Source organism: Pleurodeles waltl, chromosome 1_2, assembly GCF_031143425.1.
Source record: "Pleurodeles waltl isolate 20211129_DDA chromosome 1_2, aPleWal1.hap1.20221129, whole genome shotgun sequence".
In the NCBI taxonomy this organism is placed as follows: Eukaryota; Metazoa; Chordata; class Amphibia; order Caudata; family Salamandridae; genus Pleurodeles; species Pleurodeles waltl.
The window spans coordinates 885,149,129-885,172,149 of record NC_090437.1 but is presented as its reverse complement, the minus strand read 5'-3'; the positions used below and the strand labels follow the sequence as shown (position 1 = coordinate 885,172,149).

At 47.3% G+C, this 23,021-nt stretch overlaps 1 protein-coding gene across 3 annotated transcripts in view; it reads left to right on the top strand.

Moving 5' to 3' along the window:
• Positions 1 to 23,021, top strand: part of CENPU (centromere protein U) — a 427,790-nt gene that overhangs the window by 307,150 nt on the left and 97,619 nt on the right. The gene's annotated exons all lie outside the window — the stretch shown is intronic.

The following is a 23,021-nucleotide window of genomic DNA, read 5'->3' as shown; positions in this document are numbered from 1 at the left end:
TACATGTCTATAGTGGCTAAACACTTTCTTTTGGACAGTTAATGTTTGCAAAAAATTACTTTATTTACAGGTACCTGTTTATTGACTTTAGTAGTGCTGCAGAGACGCAGACATAATTCCCTGACAAAGATTGTCATCTTATATCTACATTAGAGCAATCTACAGAACACATATATTATTACTGGTCAGGTGGGGGCTTATACATGAGATACTACTCTGGTATATCAAAGCTTTACATTGTATCATTATCTGTCATGGTCTTGTATTGAAGCACATTCTAACATTATCTGGCATGGTCTTGTATTGAAGCTAGTGTGGGACATACATCCTTTATAAATTCCATGTTACATTTTCTAGGGTGTCTAGTGGTTGCTGTTACATCATACTGCACTTCAAACATAAAGAAAAATCATTTAATGTAAAAAAAAAAATAAAAAAAAAAAATTATGATTATACTATAAATAAGTGAGACCATATAAGACTTTAGTATTAGGGTCACCATGCTACAGGATCTGTGAACGTTTGGAAATGGAGGAGAAGCATAAAACAACTCACTGACCAGTCACTACTCTTGCCCATACCAGAGACACACACTTATGGCTGCTTTTGACCTTGAGCCAAAACGCGTTGACCAGCCCCAGGTTCATAACAAATGTGGCTATAGATACACATGCTATGCATACTTCTGAAATCCAGTCTTGGACACTTGCAACTTGTTTTTGTTCAAAGAAGTCCATCGAGTCACAAGATACAGTGATAGTCAATGTGCATGGGCATCGGCTTCCTTGTCGTTTTTCTCAGCCATTGTGTTTGGATGTGTTTCAACACAACTCTCGGACTTCACACTTTGGACGTTCCTGGGGCCTTATCTACTTCTATCCTGTCATCGGAGAAACCCTTGTCTGTCATTCCTTCTTCTTCCCCAGCGCACTTCGGAAACTGTTGCATAAGGCCTATTCCCTGACCCTCAGGGTGTCCACACCTTTTGGGCTTATTCTCTTCCGTATCGACTCCGAAGAATGAAGAAGCATAGAGGGTGATGTAATGCCCTTCAGGAAATTCCCTCAGTCCCACACAAGGTATCTCTGGACTGACCCAAACAAGATCTGCAATTTGTGTCTTGATGACTCCATCCGCACCTCCTGCCTTGCCGTTGGGTACAGAATGAGCCTTCAACCATGGAGAGACAGATGCTGGGCCTGCCTCAAGATAAAATTATCCATCAAGGAAAAGGCAAACATCGTAAGCGAAGTTGGCTGACCTGCTCAGTGTTGAAGAAAAGTAGGATGCAGGTTCCACAGGTGTCCCCACCCATCAACCCAGCCCAGAAGTCATTGGCTCTGACCCCAACTCTTCATAGTCCAAAACACATGGAGAAGGAGGACTAAGTCACCATCAGCCAGGGGCTCCTTTTGGAGGCTGCAAGATGGAGACACTCCCAAGACACCCTCCCCTGACCAATTCCAGTCCTATCTGCGTCAGCAGCAGGGCTACCACCAGTGAGGCCGCAGTGATTATACAGAGGGTTCCTTCTGGTGTAACAGCTCCAGATGCAGAGGCACTCCATTCAAGGGGGCCTCTACCTCTAAACAGTGACTTACCCCTTTACACCCCCCACCATCCCACTACTACCACTACTCACACAAAACCTGTGATGAGGAGACCTTTAGGGATTTCTTCCCTACTGGGAAGAGATTACCCCTGTCTGTAGGTTTGCTCCGTCACAGGAGAAGAGTATTGCCTCAAACTCACCTCAACCCCACGAAACAGCCCACCCCACAAATACACATTCAGCCCAGAACACGGGGACCTCTTTAAAAGGAGATTGAGGCGGTCATTCTCAAGAGTGCCATAAAGCCAGTTCCCCCTCAGTAACATAGCAAGGGTTTGTGCGCCCTATAGTTTCTCAGCACCAAAAAGGAAAGGTCCATAAAACCAGTACTGGACCTCTGGCCCCTCAACAGGTATATCCTGTCAGAACACTTCCGTATAAGGACACAAAGTGATCCTTATAAAGAGAGACATTATGACCGCAATGCAAATGTTGTTTTTTCTGCTGGGCCGTTACACACACACACACACACACACACACACGCTTTCTGGAATACTGCCTGCGAGATCTTGACCGCAGTCCTAGAAAAGCTGAGGGCCTCTCTCGCCCAGATGATCCATGATTATCAGGATGAGGACAAATATATTATCTAAATGAACATAAATAAAGCAAAAGTAGTAATAGTAACCTACAAGCACTTCCCATGTGTTTCCAATAATCAGCTAAGAACGTATGTTATGGTGCTATGTGGTCATTGATGTCCTCTACCTATAGACAACACTATATGTGTCACAGAGCATACACAACGTATAAATATTTGCTAAAGACCACAGCACTCCAGAAAATATGTGTAAACAGTAATTATTCGTTATTCAAGAGTCAAATATTTAATGCATTTAGTCTTTGAAGAAATTCCAACAAAGATTCTCTTAAGTAACAACCTTGTGATGTATTTATATAAAGAAAGTCCTCCTTGAGTTTAGTTTGTTCCCATTTAGTCAGTCCATAAGGTAACAGCTCGTAGTCAATCTTTACAATAACAGCCACACGTAGTCAATCTTTGTAATGGCAGCCAACACGTGTTTCATCACATAGTGACTTTTTCAAGGCTGCAAAGAAATTAGTATGTTTACTTATTGAAAAGCACAGTTAGCAAATGTATAAGGACATGACAGAGCCAGAGCCAGAGGAAACTCAATTACCGAACATGAAAAAAATGTGTTTGTTTTCTCCCTTCATGGTGCATAGGTGAGAAAGGGTGCCATTTTGTAATTGTTCCCAAGGAGCCACTTGTATCACCAAAGTGAGTCATATTAGTGCCAGAACATACTGCTAAGGTGAACATGCAATCAGTGTGTGTGAGTATGTTAGAACCACAACTGAAGGATGTGGACAAGGGATCCCGTATCCAAAACAAATGAAAAGGTAAGAAGATGGTCCAAGACGCTATTTGGATTAATAAACCTACCAGAGATGTTAGAATGATGGGTACTGTACTCATTTCCGATCAGTCAAACGAAAAAGCTGAAATATAATGGTATAACTAGAGATTAAGGTATTGAGAAAGATGGAAGGTATGGAGTGTATGTTCCTCACCAATAATATAATCACGTGAGCCAAGGTATACGAGGTAATGTAGAAAAATTACCTGCATTTGAGATGTCTAGTAAGTCAACTCTCACAATGTAATCCAAAGACCAAATTTTCGTAATGTCCCCAAACTGGATGAATTCCAAGTGTTCCAAGTTGTATATTGTAGTTAGCAGTTTATAGGGCCATGATAAGTCCTGTGTCTATACAAAAACAAGTAAGATGTAAAAAAAGGAAGAAAAAGAAGAGCTTTTTCTTTTGACTTATCGGAAATAAGTACAGTACCCATCATTCTAACATCTCTGGTAGGTTTATTAATCTGAAAAGCGTCTTTGACTATCGTCTTACCTTTTCATTTGTTTTGGATACAGGAGCCATTGTCCACATCCTTTGGTTGTGGTTCTAACATACACACACACACACACACACACTGATTGCATGTTCACCTTAGCAGTTTGTTCTGGCACTAATATGACTCATTTTGGTGATATAAGTAGCTCCTTGGGAACAATTACAAAATGACACCCTTTCTCATCTATGCACTATTAAGGGAGAAAACAAACAAATATTTTTCACGTTCGGTAATTGAGTTTCCTCTGGCTCTGTCATGCCCTTATGCTTTTGCTAACTGTGCTTTTCAATAAATACACGTATTCATTTATTTGCAGCCTTGAAAAAGTCACTGTGTGACGATACACGGGTTGGCTGCCATTGCAAAGATTGACTACGTTGTGGCTGTTATTGCACAGATTGACTACGAGTTGGTACCTTATGGACTGACTAAATGGGAACAAACAAATCAAGAAGGATTTCTTTATATAAATAAATCCCAAGGTTGTTACTTACGAGAATCTTCGTTGGAATTTCTTCAAAGACTAAATGCATTAAATATTTGACTCTTGAACAACGAATAAATTACTGTTTACACATATTTTCTTGAGTGCTGTGGTCTTGACTACACACATAGATGCAATCTACAGGATTTTTCTGAAATGCACAAGCCTCCTTCATGGATGTGCTGGATGTGCCGTTTGATGGGTCCTCCCTTTTCCTGGAGAAGATGGCCTCTGCATTGGAATGCTTTAAGGGCTTCAGTGCTACAGCGTGCTCCTTCAGGCTGTTGACTCTTGCTTGTTTTTTCATCAATTCTGAAAGTTTAAGGGCTATTCCAGAGCATTGATTATAGACAGAGACAGTCTTCTCAACCAGTAATGCAACGGATACCCCAGTACTTTTGAGGCTCTGGACGCTGGGCTGGCAGGCAGCGTGTGGACCACCTGCGGCATCAGCCCTCCATTTCTGTTACTACAGCCACCAAACCACTTTAGTTTGCCGCTGGTGGTGCATGCTCAACCAGAGAGAGGCAGGATTCAACATTTGCTTCCAGTTGCCGATCCATCAAGTCTGAAAGATGGGTCTCACAAATTGATCAAAATAGCTGTTTCCTGCCCTTTCTCACTGCCCCGTCCACAATTCCTCCCACACAAGAGCGAATAGCTGATGAGCACCAGTCCATCCTGTTGCAGGAGGCCACTGCTCCCTAAGGGACCCATAAAAAAGGTTCCGGACAACAGAAAGAGGAGGGGGTTGTTACTCTCACTATTTGCTCATTCCAAAGAAGGAGGGGGACCTCTGGCCTTTTCTGAACTTTCAGCTTCTGACAGCCTATATGCGGAAGTACAAATTCATTGCGCATGTTGACCCAGATCCTGTCTTCTCTAGACCCGGGCAACTCAATCGATCAATCATTTCTAAAGTGCGGCTAATCACCCGTAGGGTCTCAAGGCGCTGTTTGTAAGCGTGCCGCTCAATTGAAGAGCCAGGTCTTGAGGTCCTTCCTGAACTGCTTGAGTGATGCTGTCTACCTGAGTTTGAGAGGTAGCGAGCTCCATGTCCAGGCTGCGAGGTAAGAGAAGGATCTTCCTCCTGCGCTTTTCTGGATCTTGGGAATGGCTGCGAGGGCAAGCTGGGACGAACGGAGATGTCTGTTGGGAACATGCGAGGCGGTGGTTGAGGTATGCCTGTTCTATGTAGTGTAGGTGTGGATCAGGAGTTTGTATGTGATGCGCTTGTTGACTGGGAGCCAGTGTAGGTCTCTGAGGTGGGAGGAGATGTGGCTGTGTCGGGGATGTCCAGGATGAGTGTGGCTGCTGCATTCTGGATTCTTTGTAGTCTTGATTGCAGTTTCTTGGTAATGCCAGCATAGAGTGCGTTGCCATAGTCTAGTTTGCTAGTGACAAGTGCGTGGGTGACTGTCTTCCTTGTGTTGGAGGGGATCCACTTGAAGATCTTTGGAAGGATTCAGAGTGTGTGGAAGCATGATGAAGAGACGGCAAGGTAGACATGCACACCCATCCCGAGGAGTTCTTCTTAGAGGAGATACTATCTAGGACAGACCATTCTCTAGTTAAATCGAATGATCAAGGCTTCCAGAGACGTTAATGGAGCCACTGGAATGCCAGGTCATGGATAGTGAGAAGTCCAGTCCCAGCTGCAACTGGATGCTGTGCTTGAACATGTATTTTTATATACAGTCCTGCGGTCACACAAACATTATCTGTGGTTAACGGTACGCCAGGAGCATATTCGGTTTGCTGGGCACCTGGTCGGCGTCGCCAGCACCCATCAGGCGTTCACGAAAGTGATAGGGGTGGTCCCTGCCAATATTCAGAGGTTGAGGATACTAGTAGTTATATCCCTCTACGACTGGCTGTTAAAGGCGGACTCACCACAGTCAGTCATAGATCACGTTCTGGCGACTGTAGATCTCTTGACGTCATTGGTGTTCACTGTCAATTGGCCGAAGTCCCACCCAGTTCCTTCTCACAGGATTCCATTCATTAGTTCACTATTGGACACAGTGGAGTTCAGGGCTTTCTCAATGCCTAAATGAGTCCAAGACATTCAGGCTGTGATTCCGATGTTTCATGCTTGGTCCTGGGTCACGGTGAGAGCAGCTCAGAGGCTTCTTGGCCTCTTGGACTTGTACATTCTCATCGTCAGATATATCTGGTCGCACATGTGTGCCCTGCAATTCAATTGAACGTTACAGTGAGCCTCATATATATGTAGTCTGAACGATGCTGTCTAGGCCTCAAAGGAGACAGCTCGAGATTTGCAGTGGTTGCTGCTCAAACATTGTTGGCCCACCTGCAAGCCCATTTCACTTCTCAACCCATAGCTGATGGTGGTGATGGGTACATCCCTGCTAGATGGGGTAAGTCATCTCGAAGAGGTAAAGATCAGAAGACTGGTCTCCGGCCAAGAGCTGTTTCCACATCACCCTTCTGGAGATGGCCATTTGTGTGGCTCTGAGGTTCTTCCTGCCATCCATAAAGGTGAGCCTGGTGCAGGTTCTCACAGACAACACCTCTGCAATGTGGTGCTATAACAAGCAGTGCTGGGTGGGGTCCCCCATGCTGAGTCAGGAGGCTCTTTGCCCATAGAGGTTATTGGAGTGCCAGGGCATTTTCCTGATCATGAACCACCTAGGAGCATCACTAAATGCCAGAGCAGGCAAACTAAGCAGGGGGCATCCAGCATATTACGAGTAGCTTTTACATCTCAGGGTGGGGCAGGACATCTTCCGACAATGGGGAGAACCGGATTCAATTTGAATATGCAGTTTTGCACGTTGAAGTTCCCTCAAGAATGCTTGTTAGGAGATGCATTCTGGTTGCAATAAAACACAGGATACCTGTATGTCTCCCCATCTCCAACCGCATGTTCTGAAAAATATCAGGAACAACTACCAAGTCATTCTAGTAGCTCTGGTTTGGGGCAAGAGAGTGTGGTATCTAGACTTTCTGACATTCTGAGCATGGGAATCTGCCGTCCAATCAGACTACCACTTTGCGAGGACCTCCTGCCTCAGCAACAGAGCAGTGTCCTCCACCCGAATCTATGCAATCTACACCTAAATGTGTGGAGTTTGAGTGCTGGCAACTGACTGCGTTTAATTTTCTGCCTAAAGTGATGGATGTCATTCTTGCAGCGATGTTTCCTTCAACCAAATCCATTCTTGCTGGGGGTTTGGACAAATGTGTCGTCTGGTGTGGCATTTACAAGCCTGGCCCTACACAATCAAAGTTGTCTCAGGTCCTTTTTTTTGTTTTATTTTTGTGCCAGGAAGGCCTTGGAGTGGGCATTATTAAAGGTCATTTATCAGCAATTCCGATCTTTCTACTTTTGCCAGTCTGAAGATATTTGATGACATCACCCCCACCACGATGTAACTCTATTGGCTCAACTTGCTGGGCCTCACCATCTTGAAAACTGAGTACATCATTTACAAAGTCATCACGACATACACTCCTGCTTATGGTGCAGACAAGCTCACCATTTGTGGTGGATCATGCGCGGCCAAGCCACCATCAGACTGCAGACTAAGGTGGTCATTACAACCCTGGCGGATGGTGTTAAAGCGGCGGTAAGACTGCCAACAGGCCGGTGGTAAAAAAAATAGCAATTACGACCGTGGCGGAAACCGCCAACAAAGACAGCCACTTTAACACTCCGACCGCCACGGCGGTACAGACAGGCGGGAGACAATGTACCGCCCGCACTATTATGACAGGCCAATCCGCCACCTTTTCCGGGGCGGATTCACCGCGGATAAAAACATGGCAGAAACAGGAATTTCGAAGGGAAAACGCTCACCTCTACACACTCAACGAGGACACCATGGAACCGGAACTCCAAATCCTACCTGCGATAGTCTTCCTGCTCCTCTACCAGGAGCACGAACGCCGGTGGCGAAGACCATGGTGAGTACTGCACCTACGACACAGGGGAGGGGGGAGGGAAAAAACAGGGACACACACACGCAACACCCCCACCCTCACCCACTACAACACACACACTAATGCATATCAATACATCACAGTTACACCCCCCAAACCCCCCGGAAGAATGCAAAGACCAAAGAAAATGAGTGTAACCATCGGAATATATTACAAACAAGTAGGCAGAAATATATATATATATATATATATATTTATATATATATATACACCATGTACAAAATATATAACAGGCATAGTAGTCCAGGTACTGCACAAAGAAAGTCCGTGGAACACTGGGACCACACGGTATGGGCAAACAAGGTCCCCGACCATGACGGAGAGAACACTGCAGGGGCATCAGACAGCAAGAAAACAGGCACCTCAGGGGGAGGGTAAGGGGGGGCACCTCAGCCGCTTGAGTGCACGAAACCAAAACCACGAGGGGGCCACATGCCCACTGTTCCATCCTGGGGAGTGCAAAGCCACAGTCTCTCAAGTGGATAACAGTTTCCACTGGTTCTGGGGGGGGCATGGTGCCCAGAGTGCTTCATCCTGTGAAGGACAGAGGTAGTGGATGGATGTCTCCACTGGTTCTGGAGGGGGACTGGTGCCCAGAGTGCATCACTCACCCGTGACGGACCCAGTTGCGTCAGTGCCCCTGCCGCTCATGGGCTAGCGGTGCTTGAGTTGTTGGTGCCCTATTCAGCGGTGCTTGAGTTGGCGGTGTCCTGTTCAGCGGTGCTTGAGTTGGCGGTGCCCTGTTCAGCGGGGCTTGTGCTGGCGGTCCTTCATAGCCCAGCGGGGGGCTGGTGCTGGCTGTCCTTCATGGCCCAGTGGGGCTTTTGCTGGCGGTCCTTCATGGCCCAGCGGGGCTGGTGCTGGCGGTGGCCTCCTGGCCAGCTGGGCTGGGGCTGGCGGTGGCCTCCTGGGCAGCTGGGCTGGGGCTGGCGGTGGCCTCCTGGGCAGCTGTGCTGGGGCTGGCGGTGGCCTCCTGGGCAGCTGGGGCTGGCGGTGGCCTCCTGGGCAGCTGGGCTGGGGCTGGCGGTGGCCTCCTGGGCAGCTGGGCTGGAGCTGGAGGTGGCCTCCTGGGCAGCGGGGATGATGGCGGTCTTCTCCGCCGTGCAGCTCTTCCCAGACTTGCCGGGTTTCTTGTGGCCCATCCCCACCTTGGAAGGTGTCACAGCTGACTCCACACTCCCAACGGGACCCCTGGGAGCGGCTTTGGTGGCTGGAGTCTTCCCCCTCTCCCACCGGGCACTGGCCAACTTCTGATGCTTCACAGGTGGGGGACTGTCTATGCTGTGGCTCCATGCCACACTGGCTGTCCTGGTGGCCGGTGCACTCCAGAATCCGGTGACTACAGGCATCACTGGTCCCGGAGATGTTGTGGCTGGGATGCTAGTTCGGGACCTAGGAGACGGACGGGGTGGTGGAGGTATGGGAAAGAGGTCAAGGTTGGACAGGACAAGTTTTTTGGAGACACTGGGATGGGTAGCTGGAGGGGGTTTGGGAGTGGAGGAAGAGGTGGTGGTAGTAGGAGGTGTACGCTTGGTGACTTTGGGTGAAGGTGCATGCACTGGAGGCTGTCGTGAGGTGGATGGCTGTTGGGTGGGTGTGTGCCTGTGTTTGTGTATCTTGGGAGGGGGTGTCACAGACACACTGGAAGAGGACACAGGGGACGTGTGAATGGTAGTGGGGGTGGTGACTGAACGTGAGCGGGGTGTGCTGGTGAGGGACGTAGTGGCTGTAGAGGTAGTGCATGCAGGTGTGAGTGTAGGCGAGACTCGGAGGGAGACGACGAGGAGGGGGACACAGTGGAGGCAGTGGATGTTGGTGTGTCTGCATGTGTGTGATGCTTGCGTAAGTGCATGTGGGATGTGTGGTGCTTATGTTTGCCTGAGCTTCCCTTGTGTGTTGAGGTGTGTGCAGGCTGGTCTGATGGTGTGCTTGGGATAGGCAGAGGTACAGGGGATTGGGTCTGGGTGGAGGAAGTTGTAGGGTGGAAGGTAGAGACGTCGACAATGGCTGCCATCAGTGCTGAGGCCAGAGTTTGAAAAGCTCGGTGAAAGGCCACCTGACCAAAATGAATGCCCTCCAGGAATGCATTAGTTTGTTGCAACTGCCTTTCTACACCCTGGATGGCATTTAAAATGGTAGACTGCCCAACAGTGAGGGACCTGAGGAGGTCAATGGCCTCTTCACTGAGGGCAACCGGTTTGACTGGGACAGGGCCTGAGGTTCCTGGGGCGAAGGTGATGCCCACCCTCCTGGGTGAGCGGGCACGGGTCGAAGGCTGAGGGGCTGCTGGGAGGGCGGTGCTGGTAGAGGGGGTGGCGGCTGTACCTGTAGATGCGAGGGGCACATATGTTGCCGCCACCACAAGGGAGCTCCCATCAGAGTCCCATCAGAGTCCGTGTCGCTGGTGTCAGCTCCTGTCCCCGCCGTGGAGCTCCCCTCGTCCTCCATCCCACTGGTGAATTCCGAGTCCGTAGTCTCGCCCTCCAGGGCCATGTGGGATGCAGCTCCCTCCTGCTCCGGTGCCACTGCTCCTCCGCCTGATGATGCTAATGCACACAAGAACAGGGAGACCACAAAAAGGGGGGGGGACGACAGAAGAAAGACATGTTGAGTGCATGGATTACCGCTACCGTTGGCGGACACGACAGACACAGAAGCCCCCTGCACTACGCCGCACTCTTGGGCTCCACTGTTCAATTCCTGGGAAATGGCCTACAAGGCTATGGACGACATCTGCACACATGGATGACACAGGGGCATGAATAGCTGTACTTAGCAGTCTTCAGAGGCGGGTTGGGGTGCCACATGGCCTGCCTTACGGAGGGGCCTTGCCTACGGAACTCGCCCTGGCCTAGGGAAACCCACAGCCCTCCTCCCCCACCCAGACAACTCCACTGCGCGCAAAGTCAGCAGAATGAGAGTGTACTCACCCCATTGTGTCTGCTGTGATGCCCTCAAGCGCCCATCCAACTCTGGGTAGGCCACCGCCAGGATCCTGAACATCAGGGGGGGTCATGGTGCGACGGGCACCGCTCCCACGTTGGTAGGCCATCCCCAGCTGAGCCTCCGCCGTCTTCTTGCTCCAGCGCCGAATGTCCTCCCATCTTTTCCGGCAGTGGGTGCCCCGTCTGTGGTAGACCCCCAGGGTCCAGACATCCTTGGCGATGGCACGTCAAATATCTTTCTTCTGGTGGGCGCTGACCTACATGAAATGTACAGGGGAAGAAGAGAATTCATTACCAACTGCACCGTCAAAGTGATTGGCCCCCATCCCTACCCTTGCCATGTGGCACATGCATTCACCGTCTTTCATGCACGCAGCACTCTACCCCCTTCCTTCTTACATCCAGCCCTCTCCACACAGGCATAGCCCATACAACATGCTCCCTGTGTACTTACCTGTTTGGAGGACCATAGAGTAGCGTGTACTGAGGGAGGACCCCATCCACGAGCTTCTCCAACTCCTCCGATGTGAAGGCAGGTGCCCTTTCCCCAGACGCACGAGCCATTGTCTCTTCCAGACCGAGGTCACAGCAGCACTTGCAGTGTAGGACCTCTCCTGTCGAAGATCAGATATCGAGTGATTGAACAGATTGAAAATGGCAGTCACGTCCGCAGCGGTGCGTACCGTCACCGCCGGCGTACATCGTCATTGGCTCCTAGGACCCATAGGGTCCAATGTTAACCAATGCAGCATTGCGCCGCGGTCTTCGACCGCCTACCGCGACGGTGTACAATGCCAGCGCTGTTACCTCACATCCCATTGTCCCACTTTAGAGGTCAGGCAGCCGCCATTTCAGGGGCCCACATGGCTTCATTTTCAACTGCGTCACACATACATAGGCCTAGACTCAACACACATACAGGCCACCTTTTGTGTATGATTGGTGTTCTGGGTAAACTGTGGGTACGTACCTCTGAGTTGTTTGACTCTGTGCTCGCTGTTGTCCTTCATAGGCACCGTCCGCTGGGACATGTGAGGAGATGGCGGCATCCTCCGGTGTACCGACCGTTGGTGTACCTGTCGACAATGGAGGAGCGACATTTGATAATCACCTACAGGCTTGACCGTGCCACAATCCAGGAACTGTGTACCCAGTTGGAGCCAGACCTGATGTCAGCAATCCGCCATCCCACAGGAATCCCCCCTCAAGTGCAGGTGCTGTCAGTGCTCCATTTCCTTGCAAGTGGGTCATTTCAAACAACTGTGGCCATGGCATCAGGGATGTCCCAGCCTATGTTTTCCAGCGTATTGTCCAGAGTGTTGTCTGCCCTTCTGAAACACATGCGGAGCTACATCGTTTTCCCTCAGGTGTAGGATTTGCCTACAGTGAAAGGTGATTTCTATGCCCTGGGACATATCCCCAACTTCATAGGTGCCATTGATGGGACCCATGTGGATTTGGTCCCCCCCCCCCACAGGAGTGAACAGGTGTGCAGAAACCGGAAGAGTTATCATTCTATGAATGTACAGATGGTATGTTTGGCAGACCAGTACATCTCCCATGTGAATGCCATGTTCCCTGGCTCAGTGCATGACGCCTACATCCTGCGGAATAGCAGCATCCCTTATGTGATGGGTCAACTCCAGAGGCACCGTGTGTGGCTATTAGGTGAGCACCTGGAAGCTAGTCAGTGGGAATGGTTGCCTGGGTCTGGGGTTATCCCTCCAGGTTAGTGTGTGTCTAACAGTTGCCCCTCGCCATTTGCAGGTGACTCTGGTTACCCCAACCTGTCATGGCTACTGACCCCAGTGAGGAATCCCAGGACAAGGGCAGAGGAACGCTACAATGAGGCCCATGGGCGAACTAGGAGGGTGATCGAGCGGACCTTCGGCCTCCTGAAGGCCAGGTTCAGGTGCCTCCATATGACAGGTGGATCCCTATTCTACTCACCAAAGAAGGTGTGCCAGATCATCGTGGCCTGCTGTATGCTTTACAACTTGGCTTTGCGACGCCAGGTGCCTTTTCTGCAGGAGGATGGACCAGATGGCAGTGTTGTTGCAGCTGTGGAGCCTGTGGACAGTGATGAGGAGGAAGCAGAGGAAGAAGACATGCAGAACAGGGACTCCGTGATCCTGCAATATTTCCAGTGAGACACAGGTAGGAATACAAACCTGCCTACTACATGTACTTTGACACTACTACCTCTCTCCTGTCTGTCGTCTTCACCCAGTGTATGGTCACTGAGTTGTCACTTTCCCTTACGATTTCACAGATGTGGGTCCCACTGTGTGACATCTGCTTAGATTCCTCATGGACTAGAGCTGTGTGACATAGGTATGTTGACATTACTATTTAAAAAACATTTTGTCACTGTAATTGCTAATACACAATTTCGAAATCACAGACAGACTCCAGATCATTTTGTGCTTTAGGTGTATTTATTTAAATGTTCAATATTGGAGGGGGTAGTGAAATGGTGAGGGGTGATGGTGGAGGAATGTCCATGGCAGAGTCCAGTCTATTAGTCTCACTGGTGCATTGGCCATATGGGCATAGGAAGTGGAGCTGGGGCAGTTTAATTATGGACAGGGTGACAAAGTGGGACAGTAGAATGACAATCAGGGTGGTCTCATTTCTTGGCGGGGGTCTTGGCATCGTGCTCTGTCTTTGTCCTGGATCTCAGGGACCGTTTGTGGGGTGGTTCTCCCTCTGCAGGGGGTGGGGTGCTGGTGTGGTGGTCCTGTGGTGGGGCGTTCTGTCCACTAGCGCCGGCGGAGGTGGTGGGCAGTTCATTGTCCATGCTAGTGTCAGGGGCCCTTTGTAGTGCCACAGTGTCCCTCCTGGTGTTGAGTAGTTCCTTCAGCACCCCTACGATGGTGCCCAGGGTGGAGCTGATGGTTCGGAGTTCCTCCCTGAAGCCCATATACTGTTCCTCCTGCATGCGCTGGGTCTCCTGAAACTTGGCCAGTACCGTTGCCATCGTCTCCTGGGAGTGGTGGTAGGCTCCCATGATGGAGGAGAGGGCCTCGTGGAGAGTGGGTTCCCTTGGCCTGTCCGCACCCTGTCGCACAGCAGCCCTCCCAGTTCCCCTGTGTTCCTGGGCCTCCGTCCCCTGGACCGTGTGCCCACTACCATTGACTCCAGGTCCCTGTTGTTGTTGGGGTGGTGGGTTATCCTGGGTTCCCTGTAGTGGCGGACACACAGCTGATTGACGTGTCCTGGGGACGGAGATATGGGCCCACTGGGTGGGTGCTGTGCTGGTGTTTCCAGAGGGGGGAAGGTCTGTGGTGGCCTGTGCCTGTGTGAGGGGAACCGACTGTCCAGAGGTCCCAGATGGTCCGGGCTGGTCATCTAGATCCAGTTGGACAGAGGTGCTGTCATCACTGTGAGCCTCTTCTGTTGGTGGTGTGGACATGTGTGGACCCTCCTGTCCGGTGACGTTGGGTAGGGGTCCTGCAGGGGTATAAAAGGATGTTTATTAAATCTGTGTGTGTAATGGTGTGCAATGGGTGGGTGACTGTGTACCCCAGTGCTAGCATTCCTGTGTGGGAGCTTGTGTGATGATGGTTTAGGGGGATATATGGGTATGTGCAGTGGGCATGCTTTGGTGATGGGTGTCCATGCTTTGTTGTTGCATGCAGGGCTTGGTGTTGGGATGTGTGGTTTGTGATGTTGGGACATATGTGAGGAGTTGGAGTGATGGGGGTGAGGGTGGGGGTATGTGATAGCAGGCAGGTAGGGTGGGGGATGTAATAGTAAAGTTTTGTCTTACCAGAGTCCATTCCTCCAGCTACTCCTGCGAGGCCCTCAGGATGCAGAATTGCCAAGACCTGCTCCTCCCATGTTGTTAGTTGTGGGGGAGGTGGTGGGGGTCCGCCACCAGTCCGCTGAACCACCAGGTGGTGTCTTGAGACCACGGAACGTACCTTCCCCCGCAGGTCGTTCCACCTCTTCCTGATGTCCTCCCGATTTCTTGGGTGTTGTCCCACTGCGTTGACCCTGTCCACTATTCTTCGCCATAGCTCCATCTTCCTAGCTATGGAGGTGTGCTGCACCTGTGATCCGAATAGCTGTGGCTCTACCCGGACGATTTCCTCCACCATGACCCTGAGCCCCTCCTCCGAGAACCTGGGGTGTCTTTGCCGTGCCATGGGGTGGTGTAGGTGATGTGTAAGGGTGGAGTGTGTGGTGATAAGTGTGGTGATATGTAGTGGTGTGTTGTGTGAGGTGTGTGGAAGTTGTGTGGGTGATGGTGTTGTGTGCCTGTGGATGCTGCTGTTCTTGCTGGTGCTATCTCTCTCTGGCCTTCTTTCGGAATTTTGGGTCGTAGGGGTTTGTGGGTGATGTGGGTGTGTGTTTTATATTGTAATGGGTGTGTGGAAGTGGTGTGTGTATGTGTATCAGGTGTGTGTATTTTGAATTGTCCAATGTGGCTGTGTTTTGTAAATGTGTGTGTATTTTGAACGCGGCCAATGGAATCCCGCGGTTGAAAGACCGCCGCGTGGATTCGTGGGTCGTGATAGTGTGGGCGTATTTCTGTTGGCTTGACAGTGGAGGTTTTGTTTTCGCCAGTTTATCACTGACCTTTGGTGTGGCGGACTTGTGTGGGTCATAATAGCTATGGCGGAATTCCGTGGCCGCGGCGGTGTGTTGCCGGTCTTCTGCACGGCGGTAAGCGCCTTTTACCGCCAATGTTGTAATGACCGCCTAAGTGTGAAAAAGAAAAAAACAAGACAACTGGCTAGTTCAATCTATGAATACAGGATCTGTAACAAGATCCCCATATCCATTAGGACAGCCCAGCACTGCTCCAGTTTAGGAAAGAGTTGAGGACTCACCTTTCTAAAAACACTATATTACAAAGCATTATCTGTCCACAACCCATCTTCCTCTCCTCTTACTTGCTGACTTTATGCATTAATTTAACCATGTACAGCTGCCTTTCAGCTAAATTTTCGCTATTGAAATACCATATACATACACACAAGAATCTACGGTGTGAAGAATCCATCAGAAAAAGTTGTTCCTTCCCTTTTGTAATGCTCTTTCTGGTGGATACTCATCCTAACTGTAGATTCCTCACCGCCTCCTGTTTTGTAAATTGGCCTCTTTAACATCTAAATAGAACCCTTGCTTATGCTCTGTGTCAGAGGGCACAAAATGAGTAAAGATAAGAAACTGACGTCAGTGGGCAGGAGTGGCGTTGATATGCAGCACCTCCCTGTCACTTGATGGGTTGTGTGGAGTTGCAGTGGAGCTTCACAATACCACCTAGCGGCATGCAAAAGCACTGATATGGAAAGGTTTTTCATAGCAGTAATCGGACGGGGAACTAGGTAGCTTTGTCAGGATCCAGTCTGTGTGGGGGTGGGTGAGTGTTCTAAAGTGAGCAGTCTGCCTTCAGATGGAGTATCCATCCAAAAGAACCTTACTAAAAATAAGTAACTTGTTTGTCCACTCGGAGGGTCTTATAAAGGGGTAGTTATCAGCACAGAGTAATGACAAAGACAACCAGTGACCCTCTGACTGGCATGTTAGCTATATCTTTTGAAGATGAAGTTGCTTGTCACTTACAAGATATTATTTTTCCCTAAAAGGTATACAAGTTAGCATGATGAAGTGAGACTTAAATGCTGGTCCTGCTTAGAATGGACAGCTTGCCAAAGGATGTTGATTTCTAATAACGGTGAAATGAGCTCTGTGATTTTCATTTGCAGAGGACCACCATATTTTATGCATGTTTGCAATCCTTAATAAATAGCATGCACATCTGAAAGATAGATTTAAATATAGTTCAGAAATGCCCCTATTTTTATTTTAGAAAAGGGGGAAATCAATAGCATGGACCCCTCCCCAAATGTGGAAAACTGATTACAGAGAAGTTCCTGACATGCAAGAGCAGGAGGCACCCCAAGACGCTGATGATGATGAGGGTGATGGCTTAATTCTCCCTCACCATACTGATGATGCCTCATAAATTGATGTACAGAATGTCAGTGGGCTTGACACCTCACCTAAGAAGGAGGTTGACTTTGCTACTTGGGCCACCAAGGGAAGAGACGTCTCATTCGCAGTAGTGATCCTAACTGCAGCTGAGGCACTAAAATTGCAGCTACCCTCCATTGAGACCCCCACAAAACTGTTGGTTTGAAGTTGTTGATTGTAGAAAGAAGGAAGAGAGTTGACATCTGATGTGCAGAGTAACATGTAGAAGGGCCCCTTTCAAACTAAAAAGCTAAAATGTACTTATAATTTTTTTAAATGACTTTAAAGTCAAGCCTTCTGTTGAAACCAGTGTTCTATGTATGTTTGTAAGGTTGGAGAACATGGACATCAGAGTAACAGCATGAAACTTCTAAAAGCACCAGTTTATCATTTGTTAAATGAAATGCTGTATTTGCAAAGGAGCTTGCATGTTAGGCACTAAGACAAGTTGTATCACTCAACTTTTGGGATCGTTACTCCAGCCAATACCCTATTTCAATTCTATAGTCAGATTTTAATCCTACCATTATTTTTAAGTTCTAAACTGCATTGTGGAACAGTGGTGAAAACCCATGCTTTTCCTATTATGATCAACCTCACTGTCATGGTTTCATGTTGCAAATTCGAATTCAGTGGTTCCCAACCTGTGGTCCGGGGACCCCTGGGGGTCCGCGACTGCTTAGAAATTAAATAATATTAACAGATTAGGTCCCCAGTTTTCGGTAATGACTCAGTGGGGGGTCCCTGGATTCCAATATTGATTCAGTGGGGGTCCCCGGGATCCAGTAATGATGAAGTGGGGGGACCACAGAAGTCAAAAGGTTGGGAACCACTGTTCTAACTGGTTTGGTAATGTTCCTTACAAACTGGAGAGAAGCTAGTACTGTAGCAAACATTTGAGGATGCTGTCCGCACAAAGATCCTAGTGCTTGTAATGAAAAAATATCTCCATGTGTTTAACATAAAGCAAAGTTCATGCAGACTATGATGCTTTGAAATATAGTCCCCAAAGGCAAAAAACAGGAATTCTTCAAGTAATCTAACCATCCCTGCCTTATGATGTTTGTGCCTTATAAAAACTCACAATTTTTTCTCTGTATGGGAACTCCAAGTAATCATTTGAAGTTGGGTAATTTTGTAATTGAACGCCATCTTGCAGACACAGACAAGGAGTATCTTTAGAAAGGTTAATATTTATATTTGTGAGGAGAGCAATTAATCAAAGTAGATCTTCTTTTTAAAGCCCAAAAGAAAGAATAGGTTCTCTGTCATTGGGCATTTCATGTATTCACATGCTTGACTGATTACCTGTCATCACTCTGGGAATCTCTACTAACTTCAAATAGTAGTAAACCGTGTTAAAATGGGCCTAGTCGTTCAACAGCAGTGGTAGTTTAGTAGCACACCCACCTCATTTTAAACAAACCAAACTTCAGCCAACAAGGTGGAAGTGATGAGCTTTCCCTTTCCCCCGAGAGGCCACCATATCTCAGATTTCTACTTCACATCTTGCTCTGCTCTAACTTATCTGGGACCTTATCCTAATACTTTTTTCTGTGTTTTCCTGGACCGAAGCCGAGCTGAACTTATTACTTTAAGTACCCGGCGGCACTTTCGCAAAGGAAATAACTGGAGGTTCCGCAGGAAAACACTAGAGAACGGGCAAAGATCAACCCACTCAAAAATAGTGTGACAATCCAGATCCCTTGAAGCCCTGACAGAATTGCTGTCATCAACATCCAAAAAGTCAACCTTGACGAAGATGAAGAAGACTTCATTGTTGATGACATCACCTTCGAGGCCTGTAATACCGGCCTCGTCGACTCTGATGATGAGACCCTTGTTGACGGAAACTGCACCTTCAAACCCAAGACCATTGTCAGTGAGCATACCAAAGATGTCTACTATCCCACAGTGGATGGCGATCCTGTCAGTGCGACCATGCCAATAACAAGCCTCTCTTGAGTGTTGTCAGCGAGACCAGCGTTAATGTCGACCACCTCAATGACAATGGAAATTTCCATTCTAGTTAACTTTTCACCTTAAAAGTAACAACACAGCCATCAACTCAGATATTGAAATCTGAATTTAAGTCTTGTGTCATATAATCCTCTGTAATTACATGTGCTTTATGTGCCTGAGTTCTAAGAAGAGGGTTTTGGGAAAGAGGAGGAATGCCAATGATACAAATATTATCCACTAAACGTTTTCAGCTGAAAGTCTTCCACAATCTTATGTTCCTTGATGTCATGTAGGGAGCCTGAGGTCATGAATGTTTATGTTTAGGCTCTATAAAGTGCATAGTTACTCAAAGAGGGCTTCCCAGTGCTGATACAGTAATGATCCACACATTGACTCTGTCCTAAAAAACAAAAAAAACAAAAAAACATGTTGAATTTATGACAACACCTGAACTGATGATACTCACTTCTCAAAAACTACTTTCTCTGCAATGCTTTGAACAACCTCCCGCAGTCGTGGACTTACATCACCCATGCCACCGCCTCGAGTACCTCCTTCCCCACCTCCAGCTCCTGCAATACTGGAGACACCTCCACAGAATATTTCTTTACCACTTGTCCTACTGGCATCCAAGGACATGGGCGAGCAAGATTTGTCAGACTCTGACCAACTGTCAGATATGGAGAAAAAAGCTGTGCTCCATGAATGTTATGGTGATGAATGGGAAGATTATATCTTGCCAAAGAAGGGAGGAACATCACTGACAAAACCTGAGTCCCCTCTAGATGACATATCCAGGTTTCTCATGCTGGTGGAAAGGGGATCTAAAATCCTTAATATCCCTATGGAGTCAGTGGAACAGCAGTGTTCCTGTATGCTTCAAAGAACAACCATACAAAACTACTAAGTGGATTCCAATATTAGACTTTGTATGGTTGAATGGCCTGAAACTAATGAGGACACCAGCTACCAGCCTAGCAGTGATACTTGGCCAACAGAAAAAATATAAGGCCCCAATCGTCCCCAGCCTGTCTGACCGGCCATTCAAAACTTAATTCTGTGATTGTGCTGGTATGGTATGTTAATTTGTATAGCACACTACCACCCGGGAATGTATCTTGGCACAGCGAAGGTGTGAGTCTAGCCACACTTAGGGCCTAGTTGGACTGTTTAAAAATCCAGGTCTTCAGCTTGTTGTGGAATTCAGGAACTGAGAAGGAGGCTCCTATGTTAGTGGCAGGTTGTTCCATGGTTTAGGAAAGATATAGTAGAAGGCCTGACTCCCCGATCTGTTTTTCCATATGTGTGGGATGTGTGCAAGTGGGCGTTCAGACAAGCAGGGGTGTCTGGAACGTTTATGAAAGCAGATGTGATTGTTGAGGTATGCTGAGACAGTGTTACGTAGTGGCTTGAAAGTGTGGGTGAGGAGTCTGAATTGTGCTTGTTTGTAAATGGGTAGCCAGTGGCGCTCCTTCAGGTGTGGTGTGATGTGAGTGTGGCTTTTAAAGTTGAGGATGATTCGGACTGCCGGATTTTGAATGGTCTGCAGCCTTCTGGTGTGTTTGTTTGTTGATCTCATTGTGGAGAGTGTTTCTGTAGTCCAGCTTTCTTGAGGCCAGGGTGTGCGTGACAGGTTTCCAGTACTGATTGGGAGCCATTTGAAAGTATTCTACAGCATCTTTGGGGTATGGAAGCTTGAGGCGATGATGGCATTGACTTGGGCGTTCATGTCAAGTTGGCTGTCGAAGATGATCATGAGGCTCTTGGCATGGTTAGTAGCGGTGGGTGTTGGTCCTAGCTCTGTTGGTCACCAGGTGGAATCCCAAGATGATGTGCTCTTTCTGAAGATCACAATTTCAGTCTTGTTGGTGTTCAGGTTTAGATAGTTGACAGTTGGTTTTCATCAATAGGTTGATTCCAGTCATACAGGCATTAAACTTGATGGCACCATCGGCGTAGGAGAGGACATTGATGTTACAGTGGATATGATGCTGGCTAGAGGGATCATGTATGCGTTGAAGAGAGAGATCATATATACCTTAAAGAGAGTCGGGTTCAAGTAGTATCCTTTTAGATCGTCACAGATGAGGTTGCGGGGCATCCAGTGAAAGATAGACTGACTGGGTACTTTCAGCCATGAAGGAGTGCGTGTCTTGGAATCCGATGATGTGAAGTTGTTTAGGATAGGGTTGGCGACTGTGTCATATGCTGCAGAGACGTCCAGGAGGATGAGGGCTGCTGTGTCTTCTCTGTCCAGTGCCATGCAGATGTCATCTGTGGTAGCAATAATGGCAGTTTTCGTGCTGTTATGGACAGTGTTCCGAAGTTTTTAGTGAGGAGGCGTGATGTTTCAAAGTTTAAAATAGTTTATTAGGAATTTGAATGAACACTGAAGTCAAGCGAACACATGCTTTGTGACTTCTAAATTCACATGTCGCATGTTCGTGGCTTTTTTTTTTAAAAGTACTTAAGGCTTAACATTTATACACAATACAACAATTGAATGTTCGTATGATAATAAAAACAATTATATACATTAGGGAATGGAAATATTTTTTTAGAGAAAAACACGGGCAAACATGAACAAGAATAGACAATAATTTAATATCTCAGTGAGTTCATTCAAAGTGCTATAGATAGGTGCTATTGATTCTAATCTCTATCATAATATAAAAAAACCTAAAAACAATTCATAATGCATTTACACAAGGTACAAGAATTCCATATTTGTATGAGAGTGAACCACAAACAGTTATATAAATTAGGGATTGGAAATATATTTTTAGAGAAAAACACAGGAAAACATGAACATAAATAGACGGTAGGCAATAATGTAATATCTCAGTGAGTTCATTCAGAGTGCTATGGATAGGTGCTATTGATCCTAGTTTCTGTCTTAATGTAAATGTTTTTTAAAAACAATCAATTCATAATGCTTATTGATTCCATATAACAGCTGTCCAAATGTATTCTCATTTTGGGCACCAAATTAGCAACATTCCATTTGGTGAGTTTGCATGAGTGAGAATTGTGTAGCTGTGATGACATTTTTTCACTAGAGCCAGAACACAAATTGAAAAATGTGTCCTAGTTAGAGGGTAAGATGAAAATATAGTTTCCATTGCTAAAAAGCAAGCTTTCTAAAAACCATGACATGACCTTCAGAAAGGGAAAGTCAGAGGCCAATTTGAGATTCATAACCAACTATTAGAGAGAAAGTCAACAGATATTTAAGATCTTTAAGAAACATTGGCATTTGTTGATGTTGGATAAGGATATTTCCAAATACATAACGTTTCGGAGAGACCAACATGAAAACATTCTCTTTGTTTCAGTGAGATGTATTGCTGCATACAAAATTAAAAAAATAGACCCTGATTGATATAATAGGATTTTTACAAGTGCTCCAACTGTCTCTGTCACCCATACACTTTAGACAAACTTGGTTTATTTTATGATGTTTTAAAACAACACTAATATCCCATACAGGATTTCTTGAACTGCAACACAGAATATTGTGTCTATTTAATTCCATGTGCATGCCAAAAAATGTATGTGGATTCCACAAAAAGAGCGGTTAAGGAATTTTGGAAGGAACATCTCTGTGCCTTTAAAAAACTGGATCCCAAACGTCATACGTTTTTAGGCTAGTCATGCCTTTGTGAACAATAGAAACGTTCTGTTTCCATGTAGGTATCCTTAAGTTCACCCCTCAACAAATATTCACCTCTCTGTATGAGACGTTATGATAGTAGGGTTCAATTCCAGGTTCCCCAATTTCACTTTTATTTTTATTGATTCGTATTTCTACTTATTTAGAAGTCCTCTCAGCAAATGTATGCTAACATTCAAATTGAATCGTGTTCAGAGTACATTTTTGCTCATTGGGGGCCATTTCAATAATACAATACCACAAAAAACAGTGTTAGAAGTGCTTCGTATGGACAACACAACACAAACTCCATCCCCGCTCTGCCGTCCGCGCCACCTCCACTCCGTTTCTTTCTTTCCTCCTTGTTATCCTGCTGCTGCGTCCCCCTGCGGCTCCTCCTGCCTCCCCCTCCTCCTCCTCACCTTCCTTGTTGCCTGTTTTCCCGCCGCTGCATTTCCCTGCGGCCCCTCCAGCCTCCCCCCTCCTCCTCACCGTCCTTGTTGCCTGTTTTCCCGCCACTGCGTCCCCCTGCG